The 13,556-nt window shown below is 39.5% G+C and overlaps 1 protein-coding gene and 1 long non-coding RNA gene across 2 annotated transcripts in view; both read left to right on the top strand.

Annotated features, from left to right (window-relative positions):
* The window catches only part of LOC103346435 (neuroblastoma breakpoint family member 4), a 1,612,367-nt gene that overhangs the window by 1,200,168 nt on the left and 398,643 nt on the right, over window positions 1–13,556 (top strand). Inside the window, exon 23 of the long non-coding RNA XR_011380966.1 lies at window positions 1,320–1,458. This is a non-coding gene — a long non-coding RNA (neuroblastoma breakpoint family member 4). The remainder of the gene's footprint in view (window positions 1–1,319; window positions 1,459–13,556) is intronic.
* Window positions 1–13,556, top strand: part of LOC138844805 (trafficking protein particle complex subunit 9-like) — a 315,342-nt gene that overhangs the window by 43,649 nt on the left and 258,137 nt on the right. The gene's annotated exons all lie outside the window — the stretch shown is intronic.

The raw sequence follows: 13,556 nt of genomic DNA, 5'->3' as shown, positions 1-13,556 counted from the left end.
AGGAGGAGGGAGTAAAGCATTGTTGGTCGGTGCACATGGTGCTTAATGTGGAATCTGGAGGTGGAGATGGTGTTTTCTTACTTATATAGTTTATGATTTCCAACTATCTCCAAGAGGTAAATACTAGAATTAGGTCTAGGCTGTGGTTCTAGCTGGTATGGTTCTGTTTTAAATTTCATCTCACATCTGCTTGGCATCAAGATTTCCAGCTTTCCAAGGTTGGCCACACATTTAAAGCAAGTGTCCAAACCAGTTGTTAGAAGAAAAGATACAGCAGTGGTAACGATGATGCTAAATGAATCATTTGTGTGATATCTGACACCTCATCACCTAGTTGAAATATCTATGTGTTTTCTTTTTTACTGCAATAAAAATAATTCAGACTTACCGAAACTGTATATTTCCATTCCTTGCACATCTATTTTCTGACTCATTGGGCTTCTAAAATTCTGTGGATAGGGGCTAGTGTTATGGTACAGTGGGTTAAGCCACCACCTGTAATGCCAACATCCCATACTTGTTTTCTTTCTGTAATCAAGTAGTTGAAAAACAACCACCACGCCCAATGCAGGAGTCATATAAAAGCAATTTCACTTTATTTGAGCACTCTAAGGAGAAAAAGCAGATGAGTATGTACTATACCTAGAGAGAAAAACTCTGTCAAATTTTAGATTGAATGGTGGGCCAGTGCCGCGGCTCAATAGGCTAATCCTCTGCCTTATGCTGCTGGCACACCGGGTTCTAGTCCCGGTCAGAGCGCCGGATTCTGTCCCAGTTGCCCCTCTTCCAGGCCAGCCCTCTGCTATGGCCCAGGAGTGCAGTGGAAGATGGGCCAAGTCCTTGGGCCCTGCACCCTCATGGGAGACCAGGAGAAGCACCTGGCTCCTGGCTTCGGATCAGTGCAATGTGCCGGCTGCAGTGCACCGGCCGCGGCAGCCATTGGAGGGTGAACCAACGGCACAAGGAAGACCTTTCTTTCTGTCTCTCTCTCTCACTGTCCACTCTGTCAAAAATAAAAAAAATAAAAAAAATAGATCGAATGGTGGAATAAATTCCGTGACAGAAGTGAAAGAAACAATCAACTTGTGGCCCCACTACACTGGAGCCTGGCCTCACTGCCTACTTGGTACAGACAGCAGGAGCTCAGGAGAAGCCTGGAGCCACACCCTCTGTGCAAGCCTGCACAGGCTTGGTCTTTGTTTTCTGATTGGTTGGAGCCTGGAGGTAATCCAATCAGACTTGATGTATGCCGTTGAATACCGAGTTTATAAAAAGGTTACTCAGTGTTGCTGTTTCCCTTTTCTCTTCTTTGTGTCCAGCGTCATGGAGCTCTTCATTGGAACATGTGCTAAGCCCTGGCTCTAAGAACAAGGAGGTGAGCAGCCAAGAGCAATACTTGCAGGAAGGGCCAGGCTGCCAGTGTCAGAGGAGTGGCAGTAGATTCAACAGGACCCTCAGGTTTGTCCATCCTCACCTGGTGAGTCTTCTTGAAATGCTTGTGCATATAATTCATATACTTCTATATTATAAATTTAATATCATATGTTCTAAATAGATTTTAAATTTTATATTTAAAACATATATGTGCTTGGAGGTATCATGTACAGTTCCAGGAGGTGTGAGCCTACCTGGCTGAATTCTGATGCCAGGATAGGTGAACCAGCAGGTGAGTCATCTTCTTTTGGGTAGGCAATTTAGATGCCCAGCAACTATGTGAATTTCCAGGTCTCTTGTTTTATTTTCTGGATTTATAGTTCTACTTAGTGTATAGGAGCTGAGAAAATGGATCTGGTCACCAAAACGGTAGTTCCTGCTTGCAAGATTTGCTTCCTGTTTTTCCTAATTTGCTTAGATGGTTTATCTCAGTTTTCATTAAGGGTTCTCCAACACAGCAGTGATAGCATTGAGTGATAACCCCAAAAAGATGGTTGTATATTGTTGTCACTGCCCCACTGAATTCTAATTCTGCCTCTGTGATATCCAGTGTTCCCTAATTTTATGAAAAAGTTCCTGAGGAATACATTGTTCTGTTGTGTTAATGAATATGGTTATATGGGGAGACATATCATGTAAAATTTACATATCCCAATCATATTATTGCATTAACTAGGCATATGGGGACTCTGTTTATCATCAGAGGCACCTAGATCCGAGGATGGCACCGAAATTTCTAGTAGTAAGCATTACTTCCTAAGTATATTCGTTTCAGTTATAAAACTGTAAGGTTCTGAATAACTCAGTAGAGGTTCTTTTTACTTCTAAATTAGATTTTGAAATATTGAAATCATTTGGATTATGATATTTCTAGACCATTTTTAGGTCTGAGAAGGCAGGGGCATTGTTTCTGCACAGTATCCACAATGGTTGCCATATAATTGGTTCTAAAACTTCAGTTGATGAAATGAAATCCCTATTTGTCCCTGTGTTTCAAACAACACAAAATTTCAAAATCTGTAGGTATTGTGTTCTGTGGTTTGGTTCTTACAGTATGTGGTGAATTAAGTCTTCCTTCCTTCTGGTTAGCAGTTACTAGTGTTGACACCCAGGGATCATTCCTTGATCCTCATTGTATGAGATGCTGACCAGTGACTACTCTGAAACAGCCCCTTGGTGCAAGTCCTCATGGATGTTCCAGTTTACTCAGTATCCGCTCTTGGTGTTCCTGTTAGTGCTGATTGTTCAAATCTAGAAGTTGAAATGACCTCATGTTAAGTCCAGGTGTTTGTTCTCACTGGTCTTCCCATCCTAGACAGCCTTATCTCTGTACTGTGTTTCAGGAAGGTCTTGGCTTTTACTCCCATCATTAGCTAGACCTGTTAATATTGCCCACAGTTTTCTCGTTTTGGCTATTTTAGAGCTTGGTTCCTTGATTCCATAATTCTTTTCTCTTACACACAACACAACAAGAAAAATCTGTTCTTTTGTTTTCTCATGCTCCCCATCCACAGATGTTCTCTGATAACAGTCACCAGGCATCTCAAAGGCTGGCTGGTCCCTACACCCTTCTCAAAGCCACATGAATATGTGATTCTTTTGCTTTTCACTTTTATGTCTCAATTCTGTCACGTTTTCCACACCTCTGCTCCTGTGACCACCATAAAACTTTAGCATTTCCCACAAAAATCCTCGGCTAGCAATTTCTAATGTACTACTAATAAGAAGTTAAAATATAGAAACTTTCTGGGGAGATTCCAAAATTCGAGTGGTTTATGCCAAACATCTTAAGATGCTTTTCCTCTGTTTAATGAAAGTCATATCTCTGGGGGTAAACTAGATGGAGAGTTTGCTGCAAACAATGCCTTTGTTTCACCTTTATACAATTTTGTTTGTGAGTTATGTAGGCCTCAATAATTATGAATGGAAAAACTGAAACTGTGACTTGCAGTTCAATATTGCAAATATTATAAAGCTTTCTACTGAAGTGCTGTAGTGAGAGAACAGGCATGGAGTCCAGGAAATCCTTCAATGAATTGGTATATGTGTAGTTTTCAGAGTGCTGCTTTCAAAGACATTTAAACTTTGTAAACATTTTCTTACATATGACTTTAAATTTAAAATTGCTGCTTCAACAGACACTATGTGATTGGTAACCCCTCCTACACTAATGAATCACCTTGCTTGATTTCCCCACCTGATTACTGTGGAAGATGACATGTGAGTGTCAAATGGGGAAAGAAAGGTTTTTTAAGATTTATTTAACTATTTGAAAGACAGAGATATAGAGAGGCAGGGGCAGAGAGAGAGTCTGCTGGGTCACTCCCCGTAGGGCCACAATTGCCAGAGCTGAGCTGATATGTAGCCAGGAGCCTGGAGCTTCTTCTGGGTCTCTCACGTGGGTGCAGGGGCCCAAGCACTTGGGCCATCTTCCACTTTCCTAGGCCATATCAGAGAGCTGGATCGGAAGTGGAGCAGTGGGGACTCAAACCAGTGCTCTTATGAGATGCCGGCACTGCAGGCAGAAGCTTTTCCTGCTATGCCGCAGTGCCGTCCCCAAGAAATATTCTTGTGGTAGACTAATGTTCATGGTGTATAGCCCTCTGCTCTGTGCAGGTAGAATTTGAGTAATTCTTGGCAGACCCCTAAATTTTGGAGGTACATAGGGATACCATGATCAGTGTAATGGGATCCACAGTTTTCCAGAGAAATACTTCATGATATCTGCTGGGGTCCTGCCATTTATGAAAATGGGTTCTAAAGCAACCTGATCGGTGCAGACATTGCCACCTATTGATCCAGTGAAGCAAGTCCAGTGTGAGCACCCCTGACCCTGGCAGAGGCTCCACCCCTGGTGACTAAGATGCTGTAGGCCTGTGCTGCTACTCATTCCACGGGGAAGGCCCTGCCATACTGCTGTGAGCATCCTGGGTTAATATTTTGGTATTGCCATGTTTTGCTTTGTTCTTCAACTTAAATACATGGTATCTCCATTTGGTTTGTATATTTCCTCTTGCAGTTTTCACAGCTAAATTTCTTTTTTTAATAATTTTTATTTATATAAAGGTGAACATAGAGCATGTACTTGGCACCTTTCCCTCCTCTCCCTAGCATCCTGCCCTCCTTCCTCCTTCCTTTCTTGTGATTACAAAATAAACTACAAGAATTTCATTGTGAAAATTATAGGAAAGTGTAAATTCTAAACCTTGACAGAACTAACTCCATAATGTGTAGCTCCTAGTAGGAACTGAAAATTGATTGTGTTGTTTAAAAATTGTCATGCATTTCAATATGGAAACCCTAGGAATTTAGATTGAGTTTAGGTGAGAAACTACCATGGTGCCTCCCCAAACGTGTGTTCTCTATACATAATGTGCCCACAACCAAGTGTTGCTTTGAACCAAGGGCCATAGTGGTCACCAGTGATGGGAAATGGAAGGCTTTTTAGGGCAGTGAGCCTGAGGACTGTGACCAAGACCTGTCCCATTTAGTCAGTGAGAACTCAGACTGTGCACTTGCCCCATCTTCCTATCAGACTTCATTTACAGGATACAAATTCAAGTTAAATCCAGTAGGAATTTGGATAGCAGGGAGTGTACTCTTTAGAGTTTGGTACAGTTGCAGTGTCACTGGTCACATGCTGATGAAGCAGGGCCTGCATTTTCAGTTCCATAGCTTAATTGGGGAATTCTCAACCTGCCTGTAATATGTAACTGTGTTACATGCACATAGGAATGTACACACCTGGGTGGTAGAATAACATATAGTAATTTATAGTTCTCATTTCACTTTTCACTTTCCTATTTCCTTCAGATACACTTCCTTTCCTTTTCTATTTCTGAGTTTTCAGTTTGAGGGAGGTGAGATGGCAGTGTAATATGTTACTTGGATATTGTCTTAAATATTCTCTTGATAGAAATCCTGAATCTTTATTTTCAAAATAGAAACTGCCTGAAATTTAGTTTAGTCCTGTTGAAATCTTTACTTAATGTATACTAAGCTGATCTTCTGTATATTAAGATAATCGAAAATGAATCTTGATGTGAATGGAAGGGGAGAGGGAGTGGGAAAGGGGAGGGTTGCGGGTGGGAGGGACGTTATGGGGGGGAAGCCATTGTAATCCATAAGTCGTACTTTTGAAATTATATTCATCAAATAAAAAAAATTAGTTTAGTCAAGTTCATGAATAATTTCTTAGGATTTATTTAATTGAAAGACCGAGTTACACAGAGAGTGAAAGAGAGGCGGAGAGAGAGGTCTTCTATCTGCTGGATCACACCCCAGATGGTGGCAATGTCCAGAACTGCGCTGATCTGAAGCCAGGAACCAGGAGCTTCTTTCAGGTCTGCCACGTGGGTGCAAGGGCCCAAGGACTTGGACCATCCTTTACTGCTTTCTGAAGCTGTAGCAGAGAGCTGGATCAGAAATGGAGCAACTGGGACTGGAACTGGTCCCCATATGGGATGCTGGCATTGCATTTGTTGGCCTCACCTGCTATGCCAAAATGCCAGCCCATATCATGAATTATCTACTTTTTTTTTCTTTTTTTTAACTTTTATTTAATGAATATAAATTTCCAAAGTATAGCTTTTGGATTACAATGGCTTCCCCCCATAATGTCCCTCCCACCCTCTACCCTCCCCTTTCCCACTCCCTCTCCCCTTCCATTCACATCAAGATTTATTTTTGATTCTCTTTATATACAGAAGATCAGTTTAGCATACATTAAGTAAAGATTTCAACAGTTTGCTCCCACACAGAAACATAAAGTGAAAAATATTGTTTGAGTACTAGTTATAGCATTAAATCTCAATGTACAGCACACTAATGACAGAGATCCTACATGAGGAGTAAGTGCACAGTGACTCCTGTTGTTGACTTAACAAATTGACACGCTTGTTTATGGCCTCAGTAATCACCCTAGGCTCTTGTCATGAGCTGCCAAGGCTATGGAAGCCCCCTGAGTTCACCGACTGTGATCATATTTAGACAAGGCCATGGTCAAAGTGGAAGTTCTCTCCTCCCTTCAGAGAAAGGTACCTCCTTCATTGATGACACGTTCTTTCCACTGGGATCTCACTCGCGGAGATCTTTCATTTAGGTTTTTTTTTTTTTTTTTTTTTCCCCCAGAGTGTCTTGGCTTTCCATGCCTGAAATACTCTCATGGGCTTTTCACCTGGATCCACATGCCTTAAGGGCTGATTCTGAGGCCAGAGTGCTGTTTAGGACATCTGCCATTCTATGAGTCTGCTGTGTATCTCACTTCCCATGTTGGATCATTCTCTCCCTTTTTGATTCTATCAGCTAGTATTTGCAGACACTATTCTTGTTTATGTGATCCCTTTGGTTCTTATTCCTATCATTATGATCAATTGTGAACAGAAATTGATCACTGGGACTAGTGAGATGGCCTTGGTACATGCCACCTCGATGGGATTGAATTGGAATCCCCTGGTATGTTTCTAACTCTACCATTTGAGGTAAGTCAGCTTGAGCATGTCCTGAATTGCACATCTCTTCCCTCTCTTATTCCCACTCTTATATTTAACAGTGATCACTTTTCAGTTAAGTTTTAGCACTTAAGAATAATTGTGTATTGATTACAGTATTCAACCAAAAGTATTAAGTAGAACAAACAAAAAAAATACTAAGAGGGATAACATATTAAGTTGCTCATCAACAGTCAGCGTGAGGGCTGATCAAGTCATCGTTTCTCATAGTGTTCATTTCACTTTAACAGGTTTCCTTTTTGGTGTTCAGTTAGTTGTCACCTATCAAGGAGAACAAGTGGTATTTGCCCCTTTGGGATTGGCTTATTTCACTCAACATAATGTTTTCCAAATTCCTAACAGGGATCACTTTTCAGTTAAAATTTAAACACCTAAGAATAATTGTGTGTTAATTACAGAGTTCAACCAATGGTACTAGAACAAAAAAAATACTAAAACCGATAAAGTATTACATTGTACATCAACTGTCAGTACAAGAGCTGATCAAGTCACTGTTTCTCATAGTGTCCATTTCACTTCAACAAGTTTCCCCTTTTGTGCTCAGTTAGTTGTCGCCGATCAGTGAGAACATATGATACTTGTCCCTTTGGGACTGGTTTAATTCACTCAGCATGATGTTTTCCAAATTCCTCCATCTTGTTGCAAATGATTGGGTTTCGTTGTTTTTGACTGCTGTATAGTATAGTCTACGGCCATACCATCCTGAACGCACCCGATCTCGTCTGATCATGAATGTTTTAAAAATCATTTCTAGCCCATGAAGCCTACCAAAACCCCACAATATTAACCTAAGTTTTTAAATTTTTATTTGCATTTTAAGTATAGGAATCTATTTTTGCATGCGTTATTTTCTAGCCTTATAACAGTATAAGTGAGAAACAAAAATTGTATATATTCAAGGCACACAATATGTGTTTCTATATGAGTCTGATCTATATATTGCGTTTTCACACAAACCTTTCGACTCTCCTGGTTCTTACAATACAGTATGAAAGGATTAGTACAGTGAAGCTACTTAACAAATTTATCACTCTTACTGTATTTCTTAAACTTATCTCATTTTATTTATGTATTTTCCCAGAAAGCTTTTTTTAAGGTACACATATTTTATGCATTCAATAAATACATCTTTAGCAGCATAGTAATTCTTCCTACCATATCTGCCCTCTCACTTACACTCCTATCATTTTCATAGTGTTTTTTTTAAGAATACTGACCTAGGAAATTACAAGTACAGAATATAGTGTGAACTGGTTACCTGGGGTATGTATTAGATTTTTAAAACTTAGCTCATAATTGTAAATTTGATTTTTGTAAGATTTATTTGAAAGGCAGGGGCCAGCGCTGTGGCTCACTTTGTTAATCCACTGCCTGCGACGCCGGCATCCCATATGGGCACCAGGTTCTAGTCCTGGTTGCTCCTCTTCCATTCCAGCTCTCTGCTGTGGCCCGGGAGGGCAGTGGAGGATGGCCCAAGTGCTTGGGCCCTGCAATCGCATGGGAGACCTGGAGGAAGCACCTGCCTCCTGGCTTTGGATCAGTGCAGCACCAGCTGTAGAGGCCATTTTGGGGGGTGAACCAATGGAAGGAAGACCTTTCTCTGTCTCTCTCTCTCCTGTCTATAACTCCACCTGTCACAAAAAAAAATATAGAAAGGCAGGAAAGAGAGAAGAGAGTAAGACAGAGACAGAGAGAGAGGATGAGGGATATCTCATCTCATGCATTATTTCACTCCTCAAATGTCCTCAGTGGCAGGGCTGTCCCCAGGTCTCCCGCTTTGGCACAGGGGCCCAAGTTGTGGGGTCATCTTCTAGTGCTTTGCCAGGCACATTAGCAGGGAGGTGAATGGGAAGTGGAGCATCTGGGACTCGGTCTTGTGCCCATATGGGATGCTGGCAGTCCAGGTGGAAGCTCAGGCTTTTAAAAACACCCCAGCTCCAGCACCATAACCATGTATTTGTACCTTGTGACTAACATCTCTTCATTTTCATGCTTCCAGTTCATCACAAACACCATCCTGCTCCCTGTGTTAGTTTGACTTTTGTATATTCCACATGTAAGTGTGCTCATGTAGTATTTCTTATTTCTGTGTCTTGTTTCACTCATTGTAATGTCCTATAGTTCCATATTTTTGGATCCATCTTGTGACAAGTTAAAGTAGTATTCCCTTTCTTTTTAAGGTTGGCGAGGATTCCACTGTGTGTGTATCCCATTTTACCTTATGGGTCCATCAGCAAACATTTGGGTTATTTCCATATCATGGAATTGTGAATGATGCTGAAGTGAATGTGGGGGTGCAGACAGTTCTTTGAGATGGTGATTTTCTTTTGAATTCATGGCTATTAAAGGTTGTTCCTTTTTAAATTTCATTTGAGGAACTTCCATATTGCTTTTCATAGTGGACGGTACAATTTACATTCCCTCCAATACTGTGCTTTCTGTTTTATCTACATTTTGCCCAATACTTGTTATCTTTTAACTTTTTAATAGTAGCCATTTAACAGATATGAGGTGATAACCATTGTCATCTTGATTTGCATTATGCGGATGATAGCAATGTTCAGAACTTTTTCACATACCCACTGGGTACATTGTATGTCTTTGTTGGAAAACATTGATTCAGTCCTTTGTCCTTTTTTAATTGTGTTCTTTGCTTCTTAGTGGTATGCTTGTATTACTCCCTTGATCACACATCTGGTTTGCTAATATTTTCTCATATTCATTGGTTTGCCTTTCATTTCATTGATCTTTGCTTGACTGCTTTTTGTTGTAATTTCATTTCCTTATATTTGCTTTTGCTCTCTGTGCTTTAGTTGCTAACACATAAGCAACCACTCTTGAGGCTAATGTCAAGGACTTTTCTATTTTATAAGTTGTAAGTGTTCAGATCTTCTGTGTGGACTTGCAGTTCATTTTGAGTTGATTTTAATATGTGGTGTAACAATGATGCAGTTTCAGTTTTGGACATGTGGTTATCCAGGTTGCTTCTGCCTCAGATGTGGGCCTTTATGTCCAGTGACTGCATGTTTGGTAACCCTGATGGGCCAGGATTTCCCGTGTCTTCAGTTGGATCCATTAAACCAGATGCTGTGGCTGGAGTTGATCAGGAGCTTGGCATGTGTGGTGATTTGGGAGTAGAGACCATGCAGTGATGGGGTCAAGACAAGGGACTGTGGCCGCCTCCTCTGGAAGCCAGGGCTATATGAGGGTATGTCCGAAAGTTTTTTGAAGGGTAGACATTTGGCATAATGGGAAAGACAATGCTCAGGATACCAGTGGCAGCCAGTGATGGCTTAAGTAGTTGGATTCTTGCTACCACATTGGAGACCATCTCCCAGCTTCAGCCTGGGTCAGATCAGCCCTGAGTATTTTGGGCATTCAGGTAATGAACTACTAGATGGGTTGTGTCTTTATCTCTCTCTCTCTCTCTCTTCTTCTCTCTCTCTCTCCCTTCCTCCCACCTACCTCCCCCTCCCCCTTATTAATTCTCTGTTTTGCTTTTGAAACCAATTGCAATATTAAAAGTAGGTGGAAAATGGATATGGATGATTATCGCAGTAGCAGTAGATTACTGAGTAATTTCCTAGAACCATACAGGGGGATGTGTGCAGCTCACAGTGATCCATTATATTTGTTGTTAGAAAATGAAATAAAGGAGCTCAAGGCTCTGTCCATACAATAGTGTCGAAAGATTAATGTAGACTTGGTCCGTACAAATTTTATATGAGTATTGAAATGTCACACTAGCCCATAAATATGTACCACTCTTGTTGATAACATTTAAGTAAAAATACCAATATGTTATTAGGTGTATAAAGTTAAGGGGTTTTAAATGATTAATGTCACAACTAATATTATGGTATTTGAAAATGGTTAATTAATGCAAGCAAAAACAGAACCTGTAGGTAACTGAACTGTTCTGTCTTGTCATGTTCAGTCTAAAGGCTACTATGCTGTGTTTTAAGTTGGTGATGGACATTTATTTGAGATTGTTTCCTTTAATTAAGAAAAATGGTAGTATGTTTTCATGTGTATGTGAAATTGAATAGCAATTGTATTGCAATTGAATGCAGTTGTATTGCATCAGAGCAATACAATGAATACAAGATAAGCTTTTTTTCATATTTGAGATTTTATTGGTTTTTGAGAATCACTACAGAGACATTTCAATTTGTACACTATTCTTAACAAGCCAAAAATTTTAAAAGTGAGGGTTGATCATTCTTTTTAAATCTTTTATTTTTGAAATAGTGTATTTTTTAATTTATCTCAGAAGAGCTTTATAGTCCACTCAATAAAGAGTTCAGCTAGTAAGGAAGAATATAGGCAAGGGCAATAACATTAATCAAACAAAAAAAGTCCTATCTTTATGATCAGTTATGAACTTAAACTGATCACTTTAACTAGTAAGATGGCATTAAGTGTCAAAGGGATCATATAAATAAGACCAAGTGTCTGCTAAAAACAATAGATAGAATGAAAAAGGAGAGAATGATCCAACATGGGAAACAGGCTACCCAGCAGACTCATAGAATGACAGATACCCTAAAGAGCACTCTGGCCTTGGAATCAGCCCTTAAAGCATTCAGATCTGGCTAAAAAGCCCATGAGAGCATTTCAGGCATGGAAAGCCAAGACACTTTGGCAAAAAATCACCCACATGAAAGGTCTCTAAGAGTGAGATCCCAGGGAAAGAAAGGGCCGCCAAAGAGGTCAGTACCTTTCTCTGAAGGGAGGAGGGAACTTCCACTTTGATTATGGCCTTGTCTAAATAATGTTGGAATTTGTGGACTCGAGGCTTCCATAGCCTTGGCAGCTCATGACCAAGAGCCTAGGGTGATCACTGATGTCAAATAGAAGAGTGTCAGCTGTTAAATCAACAACAGGTGTCACTGTGCACTTGCTCCCCATGTAGGACCTCTGTCCTTAATGTGTTGTACTATGAAAATTAACAATAAAACTAGTCTTCAAACAGTACTTTTAACTTTGTGTGTCTGTGTGGGTGCAGTCTGTTGAAATCTTTACTTAGTATAGAGTTGATAGTCTGTGTATAAAGATAATTAAAAATGAATCTCAATGAAGAATGGGTTGGAAGAAGGAATAGGAGTTGGGATGGTTTGCGGGTGGGAGGGCAGGTATGGGGGGGAAGACCTGCTATAATCCAAAAGTTGTACTTATGAAATTTTTATTTATTAAATCAAAGGTTTCTATAAGAATGTCTACTACAGTCATCACACAGTAAATTTTAAAATGAGCATGATTTATTAAAATTATAGTAGCATATCATTCATAACAATTTGACAAAGATATAAAAGAAAGTTTGACAAAACTATATTTGCAGCAATACTGATACACACAGGCATTAGTTTCTTTTCTGTTTTTCTTTTGTTGTTGTCTGATTTTTTTAAAAGAAAATTTTAGCTCCCATATATAAAGGAGAACATCTAATATTTGTCTTTCTTTGTCAGGGTCATTTCACTGAGCATGAAATCCTCCAGTTGCTACGATTTTGATGCTGATAACAGGATTTTATTTTTTATAGTTCTGTAATATTCAGTTCTACATATATGCATCGAATTTTGCCAGCACCACTGATTGAATAGATTATACTTTTTTCCAGTGCATAGTTTGAGCAGTTTAATGGAAAATCAATTGGCTCTACCTGTTTGGATTAATTAATTAATGAATTTCCACTATCATGCTGCTTTGCTTGCTATAGCTTTGTAGTAAGCTTTGAAGTCAGGTATTCTGATGCCTCCAAGTTGATTTTTTTTATTTTGCTCAGGATCGTATTGGCTATTCTTGATATTTTGTGATTTCTTAGGGAATTTAGGATTATCTTCTCATTCTGTAAAAAATGTCATTGGTGTTTGATAGGAGTTTCATGTAATTTGTAGGTTGCTTTATAGGTATTTTAATTATACGAATTCTTCCAATCCATGAGCAAGTTATATTTTTCCATTTTGGGAGTCCTTGATGATTCATTTCTTCAACATTTTAGAATTATCATTGTAGATATCTTTCACTTATTTGGTTACATTTATTCCTAAATATTTTCTTTTTGTCCCTCTTGTATATGGGATTAATTTTTAGATTTCATTTTTGGCAAATTGGTTATTAGAATATAAAAAGCTACTGTTTTTTGTATGTTGATTTTGTAACCTGTAACTTTACTGAATTGGTTTTTCATCTTGAACCATTTTTTGGTGGAGTGTTTAGATTTTTCCATGCACAACATCATGTATTCTACAATGTGGTTGAATTCAGTTGTTGTTAATAGTTGTGTTGAGGAATATTTCATGTTATAAATATAAGAGCTTGTCAAAAAGGCTTAAAGTTTACCTGTGGGAAATTTCTCTGTCAATTGCCATATGGGAACTAGAGTAGTGCCTGGTAGACTTGTGGACTGCCATTGCTAATAGAGTGCATGGGTTCACCCATTGGTTTATCACTGCTTTCTGTGTCCCCGACAGACTCCCAGTGACACAGTGAGGCTTCTTAAGGGAAGGCCTATACTCAAGGTTGTGTGCTGAGTGTTGATGGCAGCAGCGTCTAAGTAACATGGTCTCATGGGATCATTGGAGACACTGGTATCTCCACCTGGGTACTGCA

This window comes from Oryctolagus cuniculus, chromosome 12, assembly GCF_964237555.1.
Source record: "Oryctolagus cuniculus chromosome 12, mOryCun1.1, whole genome shotgun sequence".
Taxonomy (NCBI): domain Eukaryota; kingdom Metazoa; phylum Chordata; class Mammalia; order Lagomorpha; family Leporidae; genus Oryctolagus; species Oryctolagus cuniculus.
The sequence above is the reverse complement of the archived record's forward strand: the minus strand, read 5'-3'. Positions and strand labels throughout refer to the sequence as shown.